Source organism: Theropithecus gelada, chromosome 14 (genome assembly GCF_003255815.1).
Source record: "Theropithecus gelada isolate Dixy chromosome 14, Tgel_1.0, whole genome shotgun sequence".
In the NCBI taxonomy this organism is placed as follows: Eukaryota; Metazoa; Chordata; class Mammalia; order Primates; family Cercopithecidae; genus Theropithecus; species Theropithecus gelada.
The window spans coordinates 61,378,903-61,403,921 of NC_037682.1; the positions used below are offsets into that span (position 1 = coordinate 61,378,903).

At 36.0% G+C, this 25,019-nt stretch overlaps 2 pseudogenes; both read right to left on the reverse strand.

Moving 5' to 3' along the window:
* Nucleotides 1–2,080: 2,080 nt before the first annotated feature.
* Nucleotides 2,081–2,517, reverse strand: LOC112605603 (annotated as a pseudogene).
* A 9,659-nt stretch (nt 2,518–12,176) lies between these two features.
* On the reverse strand, nt 12,177–13,126 carry LOC112607366 (annotated as a pseudogene).
* Nucleotides 13,127–25,019: the final 11,893 nt, after the last annotated feature.

Consider the following 25,019-nt stretch of genomic DNA (forward strand, 5'->3'; position numbering starts at 1 on the left):
TATTACATTATTTCCTCTCTTTCTAGATTGTGGGTTTTCTAAAGTCTGACACTGGGCCTTAGTCACCTGTGAAATTATATTATTGTCTAGAATATAGTTGATCCTCAAGAAATATTTCTGAACAGATGTTCAACTATAAGAAAAAATAAATGAAGAGTATTTCTAAAGTTTCTGCATAAGGTTTTTCTCTTCAAGAAGAAGATTAGAAATTTCCAGGCATGAGTAGAAGGAGAAATGGGGAGTTATTGCTTAGTGGTTACAGAGTTTCTGTTTGAGGTGATAAAAAGTCTTGGACATAATGGTAATAGTCACACAATATTGTAAATGTAATTAATGTCACAAACCATACACTTAAAAATGGTTAAAATAACAAAGTTTATGTTATATATATTTTACTATAACATAATAAAAGAAACTGTGGTCTCTGTTTATAGGATCCTATTTATCAAACACCACATTACAAACTAATTTAACTGTGGGTGGGATCAATGTCAGACTCTTAAAAAAAAAAAAAAGGAAACTTAGATACGAAGTTGAAAAGTAGAATTAATGCCTTAAAAGATCAAGAGTTTCTGGTAATAAGCACTATATGATGAAAAATTGATGCTGGAGAATATTATTGCGTTATATAGGAGAATAGACTGGTTACTCGCATTTATTTTTTCCAAGTGGGGGAACATCAATTCTTGTGGAAGTTAAGCCTGTGCTAAAAACATGCCAGCCAGCTGTTTGGGGAAGGTTTACTGTCATCCAATTAGTCTGGATAGCATTAACAGGAAACTCAATGTCCTAGGCACCCTTGTATACCCAAAGTGCTATAGACTAATGGAGGAAACAAAAGGTTAGATCAAGTTCACAGTGCCTCTCAGAATAATTTACATGATAAGTCCATCACACTTAAAATGCCAGGAAAAATGCAAAGGTCATCAGTCAGGAGGTGACTATATTAGCTACAAAGTGACATTTTTATTATTATTTTATTTTAAGATAGGGTCTCACTCTGTTCCCTGTGCTGGAATGTAGTAGCACAAACATGGCTCACTGCAGCCTCAACCTCCTAGGCTCAAGTGATCCCCCGCCTCAGCCTCCCAAGTAGCTAGGACTACAGACACATGATACCACGCCTCGCTAAATTTTTAATTTTTTGCGGAGACAGGGTCTAGCCATGATGCCCAGGCTAGTCTTGAATTCCTAAGCTCAAGCAATCCTCCCACCTTGGCCTCTCAAAATGCTAGGATTACAGATAGAAGCCACCACATCTGGCCAAAAGTGACATATTTTGGACTACTTCCTTGAGAAACTAATATGATGGGGTTCCCATGGAATTATGTGCTTTCAGACTTCTCCCCCTGTAGTCCTCCTCATGTATTGTCAACCTAATCCTTGGTGTTGAGTTCTCACAGCAATCTCTGGTCTAGGCTGAAACTCTCACTGAAGACTCTCCTGGTCTAAGAAAATGCTGGCAATAATTAATTAATTTTGTGTGTGTGTGTGTGTGTGTTCTCAATTCCTCAACTCTAGCATATGAGATTTCAGTACATGGAGAGAATAACTCTCCTTGCCTTTTACTTTCAAGTGAACTACATAACCTTTCCCTGGAAATATTCAATACCTATAGGCCCATTAACAGGTCACAGGATAATTTTATAGAAAAATGATATTCTGCATATTTAGCAGGTATAGATGGTTTCTCACAAATACTTCAAAAACTCTCCAATAATACATGATACTGGTGTGCTAGAATTAGCAGAAGTAGAAACCTCTAGTCCAAGGATAAGAGGTGCTAAAGAAAGTAAAAGATTAATTATAACTTTTTCCATTAATCCTCTGTGCATGTAGAGAGTATAGTTACCTCCTCCTCATAAAAAAAAGCCAAATAGTCTCAGGCGAATCTGTCTAGTGTTGATGCCTTAGACCACGGGGTTGAGAACAGGAGGCACAAGGAGATAGAGATTTGCAAGTACAATGTGGACGTGAGGGGGTACTTGGTGGCCAAAACGGTGAGTGAAAAAGGGAAAAAAAGGGCAGGAATATAGAAAATAAGAATCACACAAATGTGGGCTCTGCAAGTACTAAATGCTCAAAGCTGAGCATCCTTAGAGTGCAGGCGCAGCACAGTCAGCAGGATCAGGAGGCAAGAGGAGGCAATGAGGACCACATCCATGCCAGTGATTGAAAGTGCCACAGTGAGACCATAAATGGTGTTGGGCTTGATGCTGGCACAGGCAAGCTTGGCTATGCCCGTGTGCTCACAGTAGGTGTGGGGAATGATGTGACGTCCACAGAAGGGTAAGCGTTCAGTGAAGATGACAAAGGGGAAAACAAAGAGAAGACCATGAATCACACATGCTACACCAACCTTCCCAATCATGGTGGCATTGAGGATGGATGCATAATGAAGTGGACAGCAGATGGCCACATAGCGATCAAAAGCCATGGCCAACAGAACAGCTGACTCTGTGGCAAAGACTCCATGAACAAAAAAATCTGGGTGAGGCAGCCATAGTAGGAAATCATGTGAGACCTAAGTCAGAAGATTGTTAGCATTTTGGGCAATGTAGACAAACAAAGTACCAGGTCAGTGATGGAAAGCAGGCACAGGAAAAGGTACACTGGCTCGTGCAAAGTTCTGTCTGTCATAATGATGTACAGGATGGTAGCATTTCCCATCAGAGCAAAGACATACAAACATGTTGGTCTTGCATCCCTGGGATTTCAAACAGAATAAATGTTGAAGGGTTGAGGGCAGTGTCATTGGGGATAGATGCAGAGAACATAATAATGCAGAGAACAGAGGCCTTATTTTCCTAAAAGTGGTTAAAAATAAAATAACGTCATCCTAGAAGCCATTTCTTCCTCTTAATTATTCATTCAATTTCTTGCCTTTCTTCATTCCCACCAATTTTACTCAAATTCATGCCCTCCTCACTTATTGTCTCTGTTATTAAAATAGTTTTGTCACTAATATGTTCACTTCCAGGATTTCCATCTTCGAGTGGAGCCTCTGCATTGCTGCCTAAATATTCTATCATGTGAATATAACCAACTGTAATATAAATATGATCTCTCTACATTTATGTTGTGCAGACTACCTTACATTAACCTCCTCTGTTCTACCCTCCACCACTTTCTATCATGTTCTGAGCTCTGAAACATTGACCTCTATGGACTACATGAACAGGTTCCCTTGCCTTCTCACTTCTGGCTGAATTTGACAATAGAAAACACCAACAAGAGATAGGAGGGAGGAAGAAAACAGTCAGATGTTTATTCCTTCAGTATTCTCCCAAGAAAGCTGTTGCAAGCTAATGTCATCCCTATCTAAGTCTTCTCTGGCTCTGGTTCTCTCTGGCAATCATATCTTCCTCTTGTGTCTTTAATCCAATGGTTGTAATAGTGCCTACTGCTACTTAACCAATATCACAAGCACTTGTGGTTTTCTTACACATAACCACACCTTTGTAAATGGTTTCTGTATTACATTCGCCTCAAATTATTTCAGTGTGTAATCTGTCTCTTTCTGGGGGTCTGATACAATTGCTCTTGCTAACTAGCATTTTTTAGCACCACATTTCACCATATATTTCATGTTCCAATTATATATGCATCATGAAGTGTCTAAAAACATGCTTTCTTACACCAGTATTCATTTTTATTTGGTGTTTTTTCTGCATAGAAGGGCTGTTTTCATTTGGTCACCTGGATAGTTCCTAACAGTCTTTCAAAAACCAGCTGAATACATTTTTCTCTTTGAAGTCTTTCTATAATCCCTTCTCCTATGAAGAGTGAACTGTGCGTCTTCAGAGTGTCTCACTTTGGAAATATAAAATTGTTTAATAAGTATGTATATATCTCTCTTCCCATTACACTGTGAAATCTCTGAGTCTCGTTTTTTGTTCTCTGTATTCAACATCTATGCCTTATATACATTAGGCCAACAAATAACATTTAATATACAATTAATAAAAGATTAAATGCAGTAATTAAATTTATTTTCTTTTTTTTCTGGAGACAGAGTCTTGCTCTGTCGTCTAGAGTTCAGTGGTATGATCTTGGCTTACTGCAACCTCTGCCTCCCGGGTTGAAGTAAGTCTCGTGCCTCAGTCTCTGGAATAGCTGGAACTACAAGCGTGCACCACCATGCTCCGCTAATTTTTGTATTTTTAGTAGAGGAGGGGTTTCACCATATTGGCCAGGCTGGTAATAATTGAATTTCTTAACAAACTTGGGTAAGTGACCATGTTTGCAAAATAGTGTTCCCTCTTGGGGGCCTTCCTTATGAATCAGACCAGATCTTCCCTTGCTGGATCTGTGATTCCTCCCATGTTCTGTTCATCCTGTATGTTCTAATAGGTGCTCCTTATCACCTCTGATTCAGTACTTAACCTAATCTGTATAATACATTTATACAGATTTATAACCTAATCTGTATAATACATTTCTATCTGTTTTTTAATTAATCCTAGTCTGTTTTCCCAGCTTTAGAATATAATACTTTAGGGTAATGATACTTTGGGACCAGTAAGTCCAATAGCCACACAGTGTGTGCTGCAGGAAATACTTAAGCAGATAAAGCATGCCATGGGAAGGAAAGAAGAAAAGGAGAGACTGGGGATTTACAGGTGACTTAAATCAGGGAGTTTCTCAGAGTGCCTGCTCTGTGGTTTGAGGTTATGCCAATAGAAAGAAAAATAAGAAAATAGGAAAGAAAAATAAGAAAAAAAATCTGGACTCCTGTAGGTGAAGTCAGAACCATCACTCTTACCTTGTTGAAGGCCAGTCTTAGAGGTTCAAAGATTCTTGATTCTAGAAGGGATATTAATGTTAACTTCATCCAGTCATTCTCACCTAAAAAGAATTTTAGAATGTGGAAGAACCTAAGATAGGATTAAAGAGTTCTATAATAATTATAAAGAATATCCTTGTTTTAGGAAACAACAGACACTGGGACTTGCTTGAGGGTGAAGAGTGGGAGGAGGGAGAGAAGTAGAAAAAATAAGTATTGGGCACCAGGCTTAGTACCTGAGTAAGGAAATAATCTGTACAGCAAACCCCTGAGACACAAACTTACCTATATAACAAAACTGTGCATGTACCCCTGAAGCTAAAATTTAAAAATTTTAAGAAAAGAATATTTTTCTTTTAATCTCCTGCTCAATTGAATATAGTGAAAATAAACTCATATAGCATTTGAACTCATATAGTATTTATTCATATGAATAAATTCATATAGCATTATAAATTTTGTTTTAGTAACTGTAGTAAGCATTTCTCGTATACTACTGCAAGTTTATACTAACTTTATATTAATGGTCACTGTAAATTGTACACATAATAACATTATTACAAGTTTTAATTACTTATAAAGTTATTTTGTTTACTTTAACTTGATACATCCTCAAAAATTTTTTAAAAATATGAATGCTCTTGGTTTCTGGCAATATCTAAGTTTTTTATATTTTCTTTTTATTTATTTTACTTTATTGATAAACCAATGGAACATAATATTGTCACCTAGTTGGGAAGTAAATTACAAAGCATATGTAGTTCACTAATTATATGGTGTTGACTCCCAAATGTAGTATCTTGTGAAAAGTGATTACATGGAAGTTGCTTATACATCTCCAATGACAGGGAATCATTTAGTGATGTATAAGTCTGCCTTTTTTGAGGCAGCCATTCTCAACTTTAGACTTTCTGAGCTTAAGAATGCTTTTCTTTTTATTGAGTCAATGTCTATAACCACAACCCACATTAAACACTATGATTTCTCTTCATTGTCTTAAGCTTCCAATTTTATGTTCTTTCAAAGGCTGCTTTTTCCTTTCATTTACTTGTCAAAATATTTTTGACAAAGAAATATTATTATGTACCAGTTATTCTTCTAGATGTTTGAAATACACATTGAAGAGTAAGAACATACATATTCAATGATCTACTAAGTTTATAGTCTAATAAGAAGACAAAATTAATCAAATAATTCCCAATACATGCATAAAATGCCAAATTGATATATACTATGATGAAGAGTTGCATGAGACAGTTTCTACTTAGGGCAGGCTTCCCTGCGAAAATGAAATTCATCTCTAAATCTGAGTCTTCCCCAAATGCTTCAAGCAACTCTTGTATGACTTGACTCCTGAAGCTCTCCTTCTGTAGTCTAGTCTGAAAAATACGAGATCAGGGCCTATGTTCAGACCTCCTAGGTTCAAAATATTGCTCTATTACATTAACTTGCTAACTGTATTACTCTGAGCAATTTCCTTATTCCCCATAGTCCTCAATTTCCTATTATAAAATTCAGACAATACTTGATAGAGTTTAATGGAGATTTAATTGAGAAAAAGCATGTGAAGTGTATAATACAGTCTCTGTAACTTCATAAGCACTAACTAAAATATTAGCTGTGATTTCTCATGATTTTGAAATCTCTGAGTCCCTTTCTCTAACTATGTACTCACCTTTCAAAAGAGGAAACTGCATTTAGTTCATCAAGTTGAAAAACACATAGGCTTGAGTCCATAATACAAGGGTGAAGACAGTATGGTTTCAGTCTCTTCTAAGTCAAATACTCTCTTCAAAGATCCAAGACTGGTCCTCAGCTGAATGAGGTGCATTCTCGCAGGATATGAAATGAGATGGCTCCCCAGTAATCCCAATCACACCAATATAGTACTACATTGATGTCCACTCATTAATTTCCTGTGAGGTCAAGGAACTATTGTGACATTGTGAGGTTCTTCAACACAAAAGGAGCCAGTGTGTTCTATGCTGCCATTAAGAGCAGAGTAAGGATGAAGGAATGCTTATCTAATTAAAGGAAGAAGTTCTGTTAGTGTGTTTAATGAGGCAGTCACCTGACTTTGCCCTGGATAGAAACAAACCTAGGAATGCTGCAGCAAGGATTTCTAGCTTAGCAGTCATCAAAAGTTTCTGCACACAAAATTCCAGGATTACTTACGTGGAGGAAATGAGATTTGGGGGATACCAGGTATGCTCAGAAACTGAGAAGACAAGAAATCAGACAGATACATTTTCGGAAAACACCACTAGGGTCCTATCTGTTCAGGTATAAAGTTACTAACAAATACATATAACTTCACTTCTGCCTGGCTAGCCTGACAGATACAAGTGAGATTAAGATGCAACTATTGTGCTTCACTACAGTAACCATTTTATTATTTATATGTATCTTATAACATCATGTTTTATACCTTAAACATAGGCATAAAAATTATTTTAAAAAAAAATTCAGACTCCATCATTGTTTTAAGAAAGTCTGCTCCAGAGATCTGACTGGCTTGCCTTGAGCCCATAATGAAACAGCAAGAGACTAAAATCTCTAACTGCAAGAAGAGGGATTCAAGCGCAAAGCAAAGGATTTATTAATGATAATTTGGTACACATTAAGTCTACTCAAACACCTGAGTGGCCAGAAATGGTGGCTCATGCCTGTAATCCCACCACTTTGGGAGGCTGAGGCAGGCGGATCACCTGAGGTCAGGAGTTTGAGACCAGCCTGGCCAACATGGTGAAACCCCGTCTCTACTAAAATACAAAAAAATTAACCAGGCTTGGCGGCCCACGCTTGTTGTAATTCCTAGCTACTCAGGAGGCTGAGACAGGAGAATCGCACGAACCCGGGAGGTAGAGGTTGCAGTGAGCCAAGATCGTGCCACTGCACTCTAGCCTGGGTGACAGAGCAAGACTACATCTCAAAAAAAAAAAAAAAAAAACCTGAGAAATTCAAGGAACTAGTTTCTATAATGGAGCCAGGGAAAAGTCTGGATGATCTCCAGAGTAGCCAAATACATCAGAACATCTGGATTGTCAATTCTCTCTTTACCTACCTCTGCTCCTGGCTTCACAGAACAGTCTTCAGCCTTATTTTGCGCCTACCTCATCCATATAATGCTCACCCCAGACTCATTAGTCAGCAGTCATGGAGAAGACTGGACTGAACACAAGAGCATAGTTCCTGAATCTGAGGTCTTCTTGTTGCATTTACTCCCACCCTGGGAAGGTTTTTTTGGTCAAGAGAGGCTGTGGCATGGCTCAGAGCACTGATGGTCCAAACTGCTAAAAACAGTGGTTAATTTGCAAATAAGATCTCTGGGGAGACACACCAGTCATGTCAGGGTCTTCTTTTAAAGGCTAGACTTTTTTTAAGGCAGGAGAAGCGGTCACCATGGTCTTGTACTAAGGGGTTAATAGCTGCCTAACCTTTAGACAAAATTTGTAACCAAATTGTGCCAGATTCTTGGGGAGAGCAATTCAGGGAGAAGGAAGGAAACACGGAAGAAGAATAGTGTCGGAAGACATATATCTTGGATTAGAATTTCCACAGCTTTTGTTGTTGTTGTTGTTGTTGTTGTTTTATTGTTGTTGCCTAATCCAGTATCACATGTTGCCTATTATCAAAAAAAAGCATCACTGTGTCTAATCTGAATTCCTCCAGGTTGATCTTGAGCCTGATTCTTTATTTCACTTTAACATTATGTGTTTACTAGGGTAAGTCGTTGTCTTTTTTTCTTCATCTAATTATACCAGATGATAAGCTACTTAATCAAAGGTACTGCTAGTTACAGTTTAGTGTGAGGATACATGCTTTTCCCATAATCCACTGAGGAAATGATATATTGGCAGTTGTTGATATACAAGTCAGGAGATTAAAGAAAAGATCCACAGTGGAGATACACATTTGCTAATCATCATTATAATGACAATATCTAAATGAGATTAAAAGAAAATGAATGCCTACAAGAGCACTGGGACTAAACGCTAACATTAGAGGTCATATGATTAAGAAGAACAAGTTAACGACACAAATAAGTAGCACTTTTAGGGTAGACGAAAAACCACTGTAGGCTAGTGAATAAAGTAATTTTTTAAAGATATATATATATAATGTTTTAAAGGTATATGAAATACTGCAGATATGTCAAGGAATAAGGACTGAGACCACTGCTTTTAGAAATTGTAGCTATGATAGATTTCGACAAGAAGAGAATTATGCAATATTAATATGAAATTTGGGTAGGACTGAGTTAAAGAGAAAATGGGAGAGAAGAACTAGAAACAGTAAATATAGACAGCTGTTTCAAGGAGTTACACTGCAAAATAAAGTAGAGAATTGGGAGTAATAGCTGGAAGGAAACTGGAGTCAAGAAACAATTTTAAGATGAGATAAATATTATCAAGTGCTTGTAATAATAGAGAAAGATGCAAAAGAGAGTGAAAATTGATAATTCAAGATGAGAGAAAAAAACTGCTGAGCCAATGGCTGCAGGTACAAATTGGTGGAGAGTTACATTTAGGTAGAGTTACTGTGTGGCTGAACAAGCACAATAAAGTGTATGTGTGTGTTAGGGAGGAAAGGAAAGAGAAAAGAGGGAGAGAGAGAGAATATTTGTATTAAAAAAGTAATTAAAGGAATGGACCATAAAATTAATAATGGGAAGGGGGAAATTAAGAAATAAAGAAAATGATGAAATGTGAAAAAATATTAAGATTAATTTGTTATCAATGTCCTTAAGTTGAAAGATTGTTGAATCAGGATTCAAGAGAAAATGAGCTGAAAAATAGCAGGTGATTGGTGAGAAGCAAATTGCCTGAGTTTTAGATTATTAATAATTTCCATATTTTTTAAAAATACAAATTCAAAAGTATTTCCAAGGAATTAAGTAGATGAAGTAGGGTAGTCAAGATCTCTGGAAGAAAGATCAGAGTACCTAAGACTCTAATTATTCCAGTTAACTATTGTTGCATAACAAACCACTCCCAAACAACAGCTTTAAAACAATTTATTATTATCTCTTATAATGCTATAGGTTTACTGAGATCATTTGGGCATTTCTCACTTGGGATATCTCTCTCATGTGGCTATAATCAGATATTTTATGCATGTGTAGTCATCACTCGGCTTGACTAGTATTGATGCTGTTAACCAGGAGCTCAGCCAAAGCTGTCAACCACATGACCTCTCCATATGGCTTTAGATTATCACAGCATGATGTCTGTCTTCTAGAGTATCCAAAAAGTACATGTTCAAAGACACCAATGACAAAGCTGTAAGATTTCTTATATCCTTGCCTCAAATATCCCCAAATGTCACATCTGGTTTTCAAAAACATTGCTAAGGACAGACCAGAAAAATAGGGAAAGAAAATTGATTTTACTTATTAGAAGAACGGTGAGGTAATATTGCAGAAAACTGTATGTGATGCAAGATGTTGTCTTGCCATCTTTGAAAAATAACACCTACAACATACTGTCCTCTGGCCATAATACACATATCCTCATACATACAAAATGCATTCACCTCTTCTTGAAGACCCCAAAGTCTCATTCTCATTATGGGATTAGTTAGAAGCCCAGAATCCCAGCCTGAAAATCAGGACAAAGTATGAATAAGACCCCTTGGATTCAGTTCCTTTTGTACAGCTCCATGAGTGCAGCTTCTCTCAATCTGAAGATTTGTGAAGTAAATCAAATGAGTTATCTGTCTCCTTTACAGCCAACATACATTTGTGATACAGAGATAGAATAACTGCAATAGATACTCACATGTGAAATAGTGGCAAAGGCATATAACAGCCACTTGTCTATTTTAATTCTAAAGTACAGCCAGAAAAACACCACCACTTTCCTAATAAGGACCAAATCCCGCTCCTCTTCCCTGGGAGTAATTCTCCATGGCTTGACTACAACCGCGGGGAAATTAATTCTATATTCTATGTCATCTTTCTTTTTTTTTTTTTTTTTTTTGGTAAAGAATGACTTGTATATATATGTGAGAAGCTTTCTCAGTCTGCTTCCTGCTTAATAAAGTTAAAAATCTAAGGACTTCTTTTTATTTTGCAATGACTATGTCATTTTCCACCAAAGCTCATGGTACTTGTATCTGCAAATTTTTCTTAAAATCTGAGTTCTCTATAAAAATTTGAGTTTACTCTATTAGACAAAAGTCATATCCACATATACCTTTTAGATTTTTGCCTTTCTGATTTTGTCTGAGAGTTACAGTACTCTGAAAAAAAATTCTAAAGATTCTTAGAAGCTTCTTTAATTGAAAACCTCTATAAGATGCAAACTTACATATTTCTCTATTGTTAGCAAAGGATCTTACAGCCTTTTTCTGGAGATGATACTACACCCTGGGACCATTTTTCACTGTGAGAATTTTTTGTCATTTGGAGAAGCCAGGGGTGGAGAGAGTTAATTTTTTATTTGAACCTAGGCAGATATGTCACCTTTGTATTTACTCTAAATGTTGTTTGAACCTTAAACAATTTCATTTATTACTTCATATTTCTTTATACGTACATTACCATATGTAGCATAAAAATAGTGTTGGTACTTCCAGTACTTTGCTTTAAAATCTCCTTAGCCAAACACATATGTTTATTAAGTATACTTTACAATTTTTCATATTATTGCTACAGATGTCTGAAGTCTCAATTGGACTGAATATCCAAGATGGCTTACTGACATAGCTAGCTGTTGTTAGCTGTTGGCTGGGATCTCCACTGGGGCTACCCACTAGAATATTTAAATATGATTTCCAAATTGTTTATGAACATTTAAGAATTCCAAGACTTAGAAGATAGCGTGTTGATCATATATAACTAGACAGATTAGTCTTATAAAGAGGTTAAAAGACATAAGTAAAATCCTCACAATTTGGGATACCTTTGTAGGACACTTTCCAGATGAGATTCAGTAAAGATAGAGCAAATAATTACCCTCTTTTAAGAATCCTTCAGGAGAATAAATCTTCTAAGAGACAGTGGTTCTCAAACTTTAGTGGTCATCACAGTCCCCTGGGGAACTTGGTAAAAATGCAAATGCAAAAATGCAAGTAAGCTCTATCCTACTTTAATGGGCTTACTATACATTCTTCAACAGTTCTGGTGATTCTGATAGCTAAGAAATCTTATCTGAAAATGAGATATAAATTTCCCTCTGATCCTTTTATACATGAAATTTTTCTTCAACTTTTATTTGGCTTCTCTACCTATTCATTTTCTCTCACTGTTTCCTATAACACATAGTGGATTTACAGTATTTCATATACATTTAAGTCAATGTTGTAAGGATTCCAGCTTTTAAAAAATAAGAAATACTAGAAAATCAATATAATTACCTGATTTCTTTCCCAAGCTGTCAGCTTCATGTCACTGGTTCCCTTTAGAGAAAAAGAGGAGGATGATTTTGTCTCAAATCTGCTTGGTCTTCACTCCATAGATGATTGGATTGAGTGCAGGGGGGATAGCTACGTAGAGGTTGGCAAATAGTATGTGGAAGGAATGAGGAATATTGTGACCAAAACGGTGGGCAAGGACGGAGAATATGGCTGGTGTGTAGAATGTAAGAATGACACAAATGTGGGAACCAGATGTGCTGAGGGCTTTCTGGCGGGTATCTAAGGATGGAAGGTTAAAGATAGCATGAAGAATAAGAGTGTAGGAGATGCCAGTGAGAATCAGTCTGATATGACAGTCATTATAGGCACAGCAAAGCCATACCAGATATTGATGGAGATGTCCGCACAGGCAAGCTGGGCAATGCCTATGTGCTCACAGTATGTGTTGGGAATGATGAGTGTTTTACAGAAAGGTAGTCGCTTTAACAGGAACACACATGGGAAGAAAAAGCTCCTGCTGATAATACCCACCACAATCTTAGTAATAATTTCATGAGTGACAATAGTGGTGTATCTTAGAGGGAAGCAAGTAGCAACATAATGATCAAACGCCATGGCCAGAAGGATGGCAGAATCCATGGCAAAGGTGTAGTGGAGAAAAAACATCTAAGTAAGACATCCAGGAAAGGTGATTTCCTGAGGACCCAGCCAGAAAATGCTGAATGTTTTTGGTAAACATGTATTAGACAGCATGAGATCTGTAGCAGCCAGCATGGAAAGGAAAAAGAACATGGGTTCATGGAGGCTCTGCTCCATAGAAATGAGGTAGAGAAGGACGCTATTGACTGCAAGTGCCACAAGGTAGGTAATAAAGAAGGGAATCCCTATCCAGATGTGAAACTGCTCCAGCCATGGAATCCCCAGTAGGATGAATGGGCCTGGATTGAAGCTGCTCAAGTTGAATGTTGTCATTATGGTCATCAATTAGATGTGTCTCGTGAACTGAAAATAAAAGTTGTATGGCTGATTGTTACTGTGATCTACAAAAATCTGCCTCTGATCGGAAGGACCCTTCTCCAATATTATCCCCTCACTTTCAGTTCTAGGAAATGACAACTCATCCCTCTTCTCTTCTCTTTACAATAAAGATCTGTCAAATTTTCAGTTATAATTTTAAGCCATAATAAAAATGTTATTGCAATATTTCGCAGAAATATGTCATATAATTTAAACCAGTCTTGCCTACCTCTCAGCAACCCAGCAAGTTTTCTAAGAAAACATATGCATAAAATAACATTAGGCAGAGACACATTATTACTAGTCAGAGATTTGAAGCAAAATTCATTGTGAAATCTCCTGTTCCTGGGAAACTGAAATAACAACTCTAGAGGATCACAAGGGGTTTAACAAAAGCAGGTTCAGTTTCTAAAACCTAAGTAGACAACGCTGTCCCTTACTTCCTTGCTTCTCCCCCAACCACTAAAACATCTGCCTGGGTTGCCATTACTCTTACAGAAAAGCTCACCAACATAAAGAGGAAATGGAGAACATTCCTCCATAAAAAGGTTTAGGTGGTTTAATCTGCCCCTTCAGACGTCCCTAGCTTGGAGAAATTTTCAAGAAAAGACAGCCCCCAATAATTTACTATGTCAGATTTGTCTCATGAAAAGAAGGTAGAAACCTCCTCTTATCCAACAAAGAAGGCATATATCAGCAGGGGAAGCCCGCTCCCCTGGCAGTATTGTGCAATAGCATTCTTATCCCTGCTTAATCCCTTTAATGATTCATTTTTTGAGACTTCATAGAAACAGTTGAATCTTTCTTCCAAAACTCTTCTATTTCATGACATGATAGATGACTCTTTTCCTCCAACCTCAGTATTCACTCTTTTTTTTTTCTATCTGTCCTTCGAGGGTTGGAATTCCACAGTGCTCTATCCAGGCATCCATGCCTGCTGCTTTCTTGGCGGAAAAACTGTACCTGGAAGATTTCCACAAATGTCATGGTTTGAACTGTGGCCCCTATGTTGAAGATTATGAAGTGTATAATTTTAAAAAAATTCCTCTTGGCCGGGCGCGGTGGCTCACGCCTGTAATCCCAGCACTTTGGGAGGCCGAGGCGGGCGGATCACGAGGTCAGGAGATCGAGACCATCCTGGCGAACACGGTGAAACCCCGTCTCTACTAAAAATACAAAAAATTAGCCGGGCGTGGTGGCGGGTGCCTGTAGTCCCAGCTACTCGGAAGGCCGAGGCAAGAGAATGGCGTGAACCCCGGAGATGGAGCTTGCAGTGAGCCGAGGTCGCGCCACTGCACTCCAGTCTGGGTGACAGAGCGAGACTCCATCTCAAAACAAACAAACAAAAAATTCCTCTCTTCTCAGTTTAAAAATTAGTTATCTTATGCTTGTAATCTTTACTTAGAAATGCTACAGGTGCATCCAAGTCAGTATGTTCCAAACTATCCCATTTGTCTTTCTATTGCCCCAGACCATTTCTCCTACAATGGTTTTCAACTCAACAAATGGCAGTACAACACAATCAATTTCTCAATCTAGAAACCTTGAAGCTACCTAAATTAAATCTTTCTCACACATAATCATCATCCTCATCTTCTAAATAATTATTGTATTATAAGTAAGTATTCAATTAGTAAATATTCATGTTACATCCACTTATTGCTACTCCTACAATGACTGCTCTATCCTACATGCCACCAATTCTCATCAAGACCTCTGCATATTTTTTCTAACTTAAATGCATTCATTTTGCTTGAGCAATTAAAAGTTGATAAAGGAAACAAAATTATATACATATAATGAAAAGAATATTTTAAAAATATTTTCTGCTGTACTTTTTGTGATTTTCCTGCTATTAAAGCTGACCTCAGAAGTACAAGATTATTTCTCCTGGAGAAGGAAAGATGTGATATAGGGTGTATCCCAAATTAAGAGAAACAGAAAGTGGAAAGCCTGTCAGTTCCAGATAGAACAAAATGGCAAAGCTGGTAGTCAGCAGCAGTGGATTTTGTCTGTGCTAAAGTCTAGATAAGGTTCATTTCATTACCAATGGATTCAATTACAGAAGAGGTCAATGCATAGAGAAGCCTCAATTAAGGTTTAGCATACCAGATCTAAGATATTCTATTCAGTATCACAAAATTGTACATAAGCTATCCCACATCCCATGTCCCCTATCACATATACATATAGATATATCTGGGGGAAAAAAAAAAGTCAAAATGGAAATTGGAAGGATAACTGTTACACAGAGATAATAATTAAATAGGAGACAATAAATCCCATTTTTAAAATATCATAATTAAAAACTAATTCAAATAAAAAATGTATGATTCCATTAATATTTAAAGTATTCTTACAAATCACTTAGGTGAAGCCCGTGAGTCAAGTAGAAAAATTGGCAATGAATACAAACAACCATATAAAAATTTATATAAAATAAATTTATATAAAATAAATTTTGCAATTTATATAAAAATAAATTCTAATATTTAGTACATATATAGAATATTCTAAATATCTTAAATAAATTCTATATAAAACATGAATAAAGGATATTATTTACCAGATTAGCAAATATTTTTAAAGATCAATGATCTCATTGATGATATCCAATTCTATCCTACGTACTATCAACTCTCTAATTCTGTGAAAGGTCTGAGGAATTAAGAACTGTTATAGCTATTTTAGAAGGGTTTACTATACAATATTCTTAGAGTTTAATTTGACAATATATATCAAAATATAAAATGAATATATCCATTTTCACAGAAGTTCCAATTGTAGAAATGCTTCCAAAGATAGTTATGCAAATAGAAAAGGTATGTAAATAGCCATTGCTGCAATCTTTGAAATAGAAAATTTGAGTAAAATTATAATGTGGATAATAAAAATTGAAAAGTTGGCATCCATTTAAATTTTAATAGGGGAATGATTTTAAAATTTACAGTATATTTCTATAATAAAATACTTACTCTTTTAAAAGAATGAGGTAAACCTATGTGTATAGAAATCAAAAGATGCCAAAATATATTTGTTAAATAAAAAGAGACAAATTAGCACAGTGCTAGTATTTGTTATTAGTGTTGATTTGTTGTTTATGTTTTTATTTGCATTTAAAGGCCTAGAACAATATGCATCAACTATTCTAAGGATATTTATAGAGAGAGTTTAAATTTTTTGTAACTTTAATATATACAGTATATAATTTAACATTTAACTTCATATATATGTAATTTATTTGTTTAAAAAATAAGCTTTTGTTTAAAAAACTTTGAGATTCTTCACATATTTACATTGACATTCTTCACAGAATTAGAAAAACATTACTTTAAAATTTACAGAAAACCAAAAAAGAGCCCATATAGTTAAGACAATCCTAAGCAAAAAGAACAAAGCTAGAGGCACCAGGCTATCCAACTTCAAACTATACTACAAGACTACAGTAACAAAAACAGCATGATACTTGTACAAAAACAGACACATAGACCAATGGAACAGAATAGAGATCTCAGAAATATGACCACACATCTACAACCATCTGATCTTCAACAAACCTGACAAGAACAAGCAATGGGGAAAGAATTCTGTATTTAATAACGGTGCTGGGAAAGCTGGCTAGCCATATGCAGAAAATTGAAACTGGACCACTTCCTTACACCTAATACAGAAATTAACCCAAGATGGATTAAAGATTTAAACGTAAAACCCAAAACTATAAAAACCCTAGAAGAAAATATAGCCAATACCATGCAGGACATAGGCACAGGCAAAGATTTCATGACAAAAACATCAAAAGCAATTGTAACAAAAGCAAAAATTGACAAATGAGATCTAATTAAACCAAAGGGCTTCTGCACAACAAAAGAAGCTATCATCAGAGTGAACAGATAACCTACAGAATGGGAGAAAAATTTTGCAATTGGACAAAGGTCTAATAGTCAGAATCTACAAGGAACTTAAACAAATTTCCAAAAATAAATAAAACAACTCCATTAAAAAGTGTACAAAGGACATGAACAGACACTTCTCAAAAGAAGACATTTTTACAACCAACAAACAAATGAAAAAAAGTTCAACATCACTGATCACTGGAGAAATGCGAATCAAAACCTCAATGAGATACCATCTCACGCCAGTCAGAATAGTGATTATTAAAACGTCAAGGAGCAACAGATGCTGGCAAGGCTGTGGAGAAATAGGAATGCTTTTACATTGTTGTTGGGAATGTAAATTAGTTCAACCATTGTAAGAGACTGTGTGGAATTCCTCAAAGACCTAGAACCAGAAAATCATTTGACCCAGCAATCCTGTTACTGGGATTAATCCTTCTATTATAAAGATATACGCACTCATATGTTCATTGCGGCACTATTCACAATAGCAAAGACAAGGAATTAGCCCAAATGCCCATTGATGATAGACTGCATAAAGAAAATGTGGTACATATACACCATGGAATGTTATGTAGCCATAAAAAGGAGTGAGATCATGTCCTTTGCAGGGACATGGATGGAGTTGGAAACCATTATCCTCAACAAACTAACACAGGAACAGAAAAGTAAACACCCCATGTTCTCACTTATAAGTGGAAGCTGAACAATGAGAACATATGGACACAGGGAGAGGAACAACACACACTGGGGCCTGTTGGGGAGTTGGGTAAGAGGAGTGGTAGCATTAGGAAAATAGCTAAGCCATGTGGTACTTAACACTTATGTGATAGGTTGATAAGTGCAGCAAACCACCATGGCACACATTTACATATGTAACAAACCTGCACATTCTCCACATGTATCTCTGAATTTGAAATTAAATTAAATTTAATTTAATTTAAAAACAAAGCAAAACAAAAAAGTTGAAATGGAAAAATTAAATTAGTAAAAACATTACAAATTCCCAGAAATAAAAAATGAGCATTTGTTAAAATATTAATAATTACTGATACGTCATTTTATTACATTATATATGTAATGCAACATTAATCAAAATCCACCTAGAATTTAAATTTAATTGGTAACACAATTTTAGAATATATTTTCATATACATATATATTTAAACAAAAGTTAAAATATGTAAGAAAGTATTTTTAATGATATTGAAGAAGATCATCCCTTTTATGTGTTGAAGATAAATGGCATAATTAATTTAAATATATTTATTAAATGCATAAATACATAAAATTAATTAAAAATATATATAACATAGCTTATTGCTGACTCAAGAATAAATACGTATCAAGATGGCTGACTATGCCCAGCACTGGCTCCATCCACAAAGAAAGACGAAAAAATAGAAAATAGATAACCACACATTGAAGAGAGCATCAAAGGGAAAATCTGTACCATAATCAGCAAGAAAGGGACAAAGACCCCTGAGACACAGAACTCAAGATGGCACCTTAAAAGGGAAAGCAAAGCAGCCAACCAGGATAGGCTTAGAGACAAGAGGGACTAACCATTGCAGGGAAAAGGTAAGTGAAAGATTCCCAGCAGATCACAATACAGATGTCTGCAATCCTAGCTACAGGAGAGCCTAGAATAGACGGCTGTCTAGACTCCATGTGACTGCATCGTCCCAGAGAGGGAAGTTACACTGGATCTCCCCAGATGTGACTGGGTGAATGAACAATAACAACAACAAAAAGACTCAACTCTGTGCTGCCTACAAGAATCTTAACTCACATGTAAAGACACACATAAACTGAACAAAACAGAAAACTCAGAGGTAAATGCATATTTACAGCCAACTGACTTGTGACAAAGGTACCAAGAACATACACTGGAGAAAGAACACCTCTTCAATAAATGATACTGGGAAAACTGGATATCTACATGCAGAAGAATAAAACTTGACCCCTATTTTTCACCATGTATATAAATCTACTCAAAATGGATTAAAGACTTAAATGTATTAAGACCCAAAGCTATAAAACTACTAGGTGAAAATATAAGGGAAGTGCTCTGGGATACTGGTTTAGGCAAAGAATTTAAGAGTAAAACTACAAAGGCACAGGTATCAGAAAGAAACATAGACAGCTGGGACTTGATTAAACTAAAAAGCTTCTGCACAGCAAAAATAGAGGGAAGAAACAACCTGTAAAACGGGAAAATTTATTTGCAAATTATTCATCTGACAAGGGACAATATACACAAACAACTTAATGGTAAAATAATAAAACAACTTAATGGTAAAATAATAAACAACTTAATGGTAAAATAATAAAACTGCTTAATGGTAACAACTTAATGGTAAAATAATAGCTTAATGGTAAAATAATAAATAACATGTATAAATGGGCAAAAGATCTGAATAAACATTTCTCAAAAGAAGATATACAAATAATCAACAAGTCCCCAGTAAGTGATTTTCTAAACAGGTGGGGGAACAATCTCTCTTCAAACAAAAGAGGGCAAGACCCCTCCCCAAACAAATGCCAACTAAAACATAACTTAAACCAAATTTGGAAGTTCTGTCCAAGACTCTCTGTGGGTAGAACAGGCAGACTGTGGAGCCCAACATGTGTATCTCATGCCACAGTTGCAGGGACTGGTGTTTCTCCCGAAGTTGAATTAGCTTTGAATTTCCACTTTTTTGTTTTTTGTTTTTGTTTTTGTTTTTGTTTTGAGACAGGGTCTCACTCTGTAATTTAGGCTAGAGTATAGTGGAACACTCATCGCTCACTGTACCCTCAAACTCCTAGCCTCAAGTGATCCTTCCACCTCAGTGAGTAGCTAGAACAGCAAGTGTGTCCCATTACACCCAGCTAACTTTTTAAAAAAATTTACAGAGAAAGTGTCTCTCTATGTTGCCCAGGTTAGTCTTGAACTCCTATCCTCAAGCAATCCTTCCTCCTCAGCCTCCCAAATGGCTGGGATTACAGGTGTGAGCCACCACACCCAGCTGCATCCTACTTCTGACACCACATACACCAAAGTCAAAATTGAAATGTAGAAATGAATCTCTAAATGTAACATTTTATTTGAGAAGAAAGAATTGCAATCTGAGGCATACACACAAACTGCATGGTCTTTATTACGTCTAAAGAACAAAGAACAGGTTAAGATTTTTTTTTAAAAAACCCACCTCTAATAATATAAAGGCCTAGAATGCAATTCCTTTTTTCCCCTAGGAATGCCAAGTTGCCAAAGTCAAAGAAGGGAGCCTCAGGGATGATATCCGGTGTTTCTAACACTAGCCAGGTTATAGCACCCTAACACTATCAGAGAAAGAAACGAAAGCCACAAGTTCATGTTGGAATTTTCAGTGTTCAAGCTGACACTTTTGTTGAGGTTATTCTTAAGTATTTTGCTTTTGATGCTGTTGTAACTAGAATTTTTAAGGCTATTTTTATTATTTATTTTTTGTGTTCAGCAATACAATTGATTTTTACATTGACTTTGTATCCTGTTACTGTACGGAACTTATTTATTATTCCTAATAACTTTTAGTAAATTTCTTATAATCTTCTGAACCTAAGATCATATCAAGTGCAAATAAAATAATTGTACTTTTTGTCTTTCAAAAAAAACAATATGGCCTGATACGGTGGCGCATGCCTGTAATGCCAGCACTTTGAGAGGCCAAGGTGGGCAGATCACTTGAGGTCAAGACAAGTGAACTTGAGAGTTTGAGACAAGCCTGGCCAACATGTAGAAACCTGTCTCTACTAAATATGCAAAAAAATTAGCTGAGTGTGGTGGCAGTCACCTGTAGTTCCAGCTACTCTGGAGACTGAAGCAGAAGAATCACTTGAACCCAGGAGGTGGCAGTTGCAGTGAACCAAGAACGCCTCATTGCACTCCAGCCTGAGTGACAAAGTGAGACTCCACCTAAAGAAAAAAAAAAAAGATTAAAAAGAAAAAAAAGCCAACAAGTATATGAAAAAAATCCTCAACATGATTAATCATAAGGGACATGCAAATCAAAACTACAATGAGGTATAATCTTACCCTAGTTCGAATGGCTATTATCAAAAAATCAAAAATAACAAATGCTGGTGAAGATGTTGGTAAGACTGTAAATTAATATAGCCATTATAGAAAACTGTGGAGGGTCCTCAAAAAACTAAAAATAGAACTATCATATGATTGAGTAATCTCACTACTGGGTATTTATCCAAAGGAAAGGAAATCAGTATATCGAAGAGACATTTGCACCCTCATGTTTATTGTAGCACTGTTCATAATAGCCAAGATAGGTAATCAACCTAAGTGCCTAACAACAAAGATTTTTAAAATTGTGTATGTATGTACAATGAAATACTATTCAATCATAAAAAAATGAAATCTTGTCATTTATGGCAACATGGGTGAACCTGAACATTACTATGTTAAGTAAAATAAGTCAGGCATAAAAAGGTAAATCCTGCATGTTCTCATCCACATGTGGCAGCTAAGCACAAAGAGCTCACAGAAGCAGAGAGTAGAATTATGGTTATCAGAAACTGGGAAGGGTAGATAAAGGAAGGGGAAGATAAGGAGAGACTGGTTAACAGTTACAAAATTACAGCTAGATAAAAGGAATAAATTCTAGAGTCCTACATCACTGTAGGGTGAATATATTAACAATAATTTATTGTACAGTTCAAAAAGCTAGAAGAGAGGATTTTGAATGTTTCCTACACAAGTGAATTTTAAATATTTAAGGTTCTAGATACTCTAATCACCCAGATTACATCATTATACATTGTATCAGAATATTATTATTCTGTACTCATAAATAGTATTATACAATTATTGTGCCAACTAAAAATATGAGAAAACAATATGTTGTACATCTTAAATATATAATAAAAGTGTCATTACTCTAAAAATGTGAATAAGAAGCATTAGATTATAATAGCAGATTCAATATAGAGAATCAAAAAAAAATGAGTCCATGTAAACATTTAGTAAGAAATGCTGGAAGATGATTAAAGGTTATAGCACCCTAACACTATCAGAGAAAGAAATGAAAGCCACAAGTTCATTAAAGAAGGTGAAGTGTGAAAAAAAGAATAAATATACTCAAAGAGCAAAATATATAGCTCCAAAATTGGCTGTAATTTTTATCATATTGTAGTAATTGAAAGAATCAAAATTAAATTGTAAAAATTTAAAAGTACTGGATTATTCTACAAATAGCATAGAAATAATTCAGTATTGTTTATAGAAAAAATGTAGCTAGATCCATAGTTTATGCTAAATACCATAAAATTCCTCATGAATCAAAAAAACATGTAAATCAAATCACAAGAAAACTTTCACATTGTATTAAAAAAGAGTATCTATCTGAGAGCTATATGAGGATAAGGTTTTTAAGAAATATGTTGAGGTAAATAAATAAGTAACAAATGCTAAGTTAGGTAGAAAGGCAGAACTGTAAATATAGACTGAAAAAAAGCCCGAATTATCACACTAAATGGCATTACTTCAAAAATTAATAGAAGCTGCATAAGATGCAAAATTGTAATCTTAATCACATTACTGATTTAATAATAAATAATATAAATATACTAAATATCCAAAAATGGAAATCAATTGTTTTAAAAAGAAAAATGTGTCAATTGTAATTAGTGGAATTGAATCTCTAATGTCACAAGTAAATTACATAAATACAATGATTAAAATTCAGATAAGAAGACAAAAATATAATTTCTAATAATGAAAAATATATTTTCTAACAATGATGGTATTTTACAAAGCAATTTTAATGTTTTAACAATTGAATTAAAATTAGTGATATTAAGGAAACTTAAAAATAACAAATATAATTTATGAATAATAAGAAAACCTAAATAGACCTATATATGAAACAAAAAGAAAAACTTGTCAGAGACTACCTCCCTCTAAATGGTGCTTATATGGGACAATTATATCTATTATTAAACAATTATAGCTTTTTTGTTTTTTGTTTTTGTTTTTGTTTTTTTTTGAGACGGAGTTTCACTCTGTCGCCCAGGCTAGAGTGCAGTGGCGTGATCTTGGCTCACTGCAATGTCTGCCTCCTGGGTTCAAGCAATTCTCTGCCTCAGCCTCCCGAGTAGCTGGGATTACAGGTGCCCGCCACCATGCCTGGCTAATTTTTTTGTATTTTTAGTAGAGACGGGGGTTTCACCATCTTAGCCAGGCTGGTCTTGAACTCCTGACCTCATGATCCGCCCACCTCAGCCTTCCAAAGTGCTGGGATTACAGGCGTAAGCAACCTCACCCTGCCAACTTGAAAACATTTTGAAGAGAGCAGAGGGGGAGGCTCGGAAGGAAGCTCCAAGTAGATACTTCTCTTTTTCTGTAGTCTCTTACAATAACTGTTGGATCTAAAAACTACATTCAAAGTTTTAATCTTGGCCTTTCCTTTTTTTGGAGCCCACCCTTTTCCCAACTCCTTCTGTCCTCTTCACCAGATCTATTTCTCATCTGCTCTACTCCCCACCAGCTTCACTACCAAATAGTTCCTCACTATTCTCCACCAACTGATACCTTGGAGGCCTTGGTGCTGGAACTGTATTTTGCAAAAAGCAGGATAAAAAGTAGGGTGTATGGAAGCACAGCTGGCAATATACAGACCAAAGGACAGGAGAAGTAGTCCCAGGCTCAGGAAGGACAGACACAGAACAAAAGGGATAGACATAGGATCATGCTTGTAGTAGAGAAGAACTAACACAGAGCCTACAGGAGTGACATACAAAAGTACACCCCTCATGTTCTCCAGGGATTAGAGACAGGTTAGGTCAGAGGGCCTCTGAGCCAGGGGATCTATAGGTCCCAAGGCCCCAAGTTAGTCTAGGATATGAGCAAGGATTCAACCAAATTAACACTTTCTCATCTTAAAAATCTATACTTCTGCTCTTATTAGTGGTGAGTTGGGAATTTTTGAATCTAAGAAAGTAGTGTAAGGGTAAAAAGGTGTTATACCCTTTCCTCGTCTATTCAAGGTCTATGGCCAACACCCCTATGACAAAAGACTGATTAACAAAAGTATAATAAATTTATTTAATCAAAGTTTTACATGACACAGGAGACATCAAATATAAAAACCCCAAAACCCAGGGTTTTTTTTAATGCTTAGGTTCAAAGAAAGATGGAGGGCTGTGTAGAAATGTGATTGGACTAAAAGGGTATGATCTAATGGTAACAAACTAAGGAGAACTTAGCAAGATCTATTTGTTCAGATTCTTCTTGGCTTCTCTGTGTAGAGAAGCCCTTTCCCTCCTTCACTCCAGTTATGGGGCAAGACCCTCTAGAATATGGGTCTATAGACAACTTTCAGTGGAGGTAGATCAGAGAGTGACTTCTCTAGGTTTTATGGCTTGCTTTGAGGGAGATGAGTTCTAGTTTCTATGACATGCCTTGGGGAATAAGTAGGTAAGTCTAGTTTCCATGACCTGCTTTGAGGGAGAAAGAGAGAAGGAGAAAAGAGGGTGGAAGAAAGTGAGACAAGATGTCTTGCTTGGGAGGCCCTTCCAATCTCGATCTCCTTCAGTTCAAAGCACTCAGGGTGCCAAGATACCATACTTTGGGTTATCATGTTCTGAGCCACAACAGTAGCATACTGAATCTCAGCAAGGTTTTTATCTAGCTCGATCAGCAACTTGATAAAGAAACTTTGCAAGAATTGGGTTTGTCATGTCCCTGGACTTAGGCTAACGCTCCTAAAACTTCTTGTGAAGGGAATGTTTTATTTTCTCAATCCTTGGAAGAGATTACTTCATAGTGGGTAATGAACAAATGCCTGTTGAATTAAAAGGAATCCCCCTCTAACCTTAGACGACAAAATCCTGAAAATATTTCTCATTGAGGCTGCCATCCCCCCAGGTATTCAGAGGCCTCCCTTTTCTGATACTTTCCTCAATGGCCAGACTTGCTTGGTAATTCT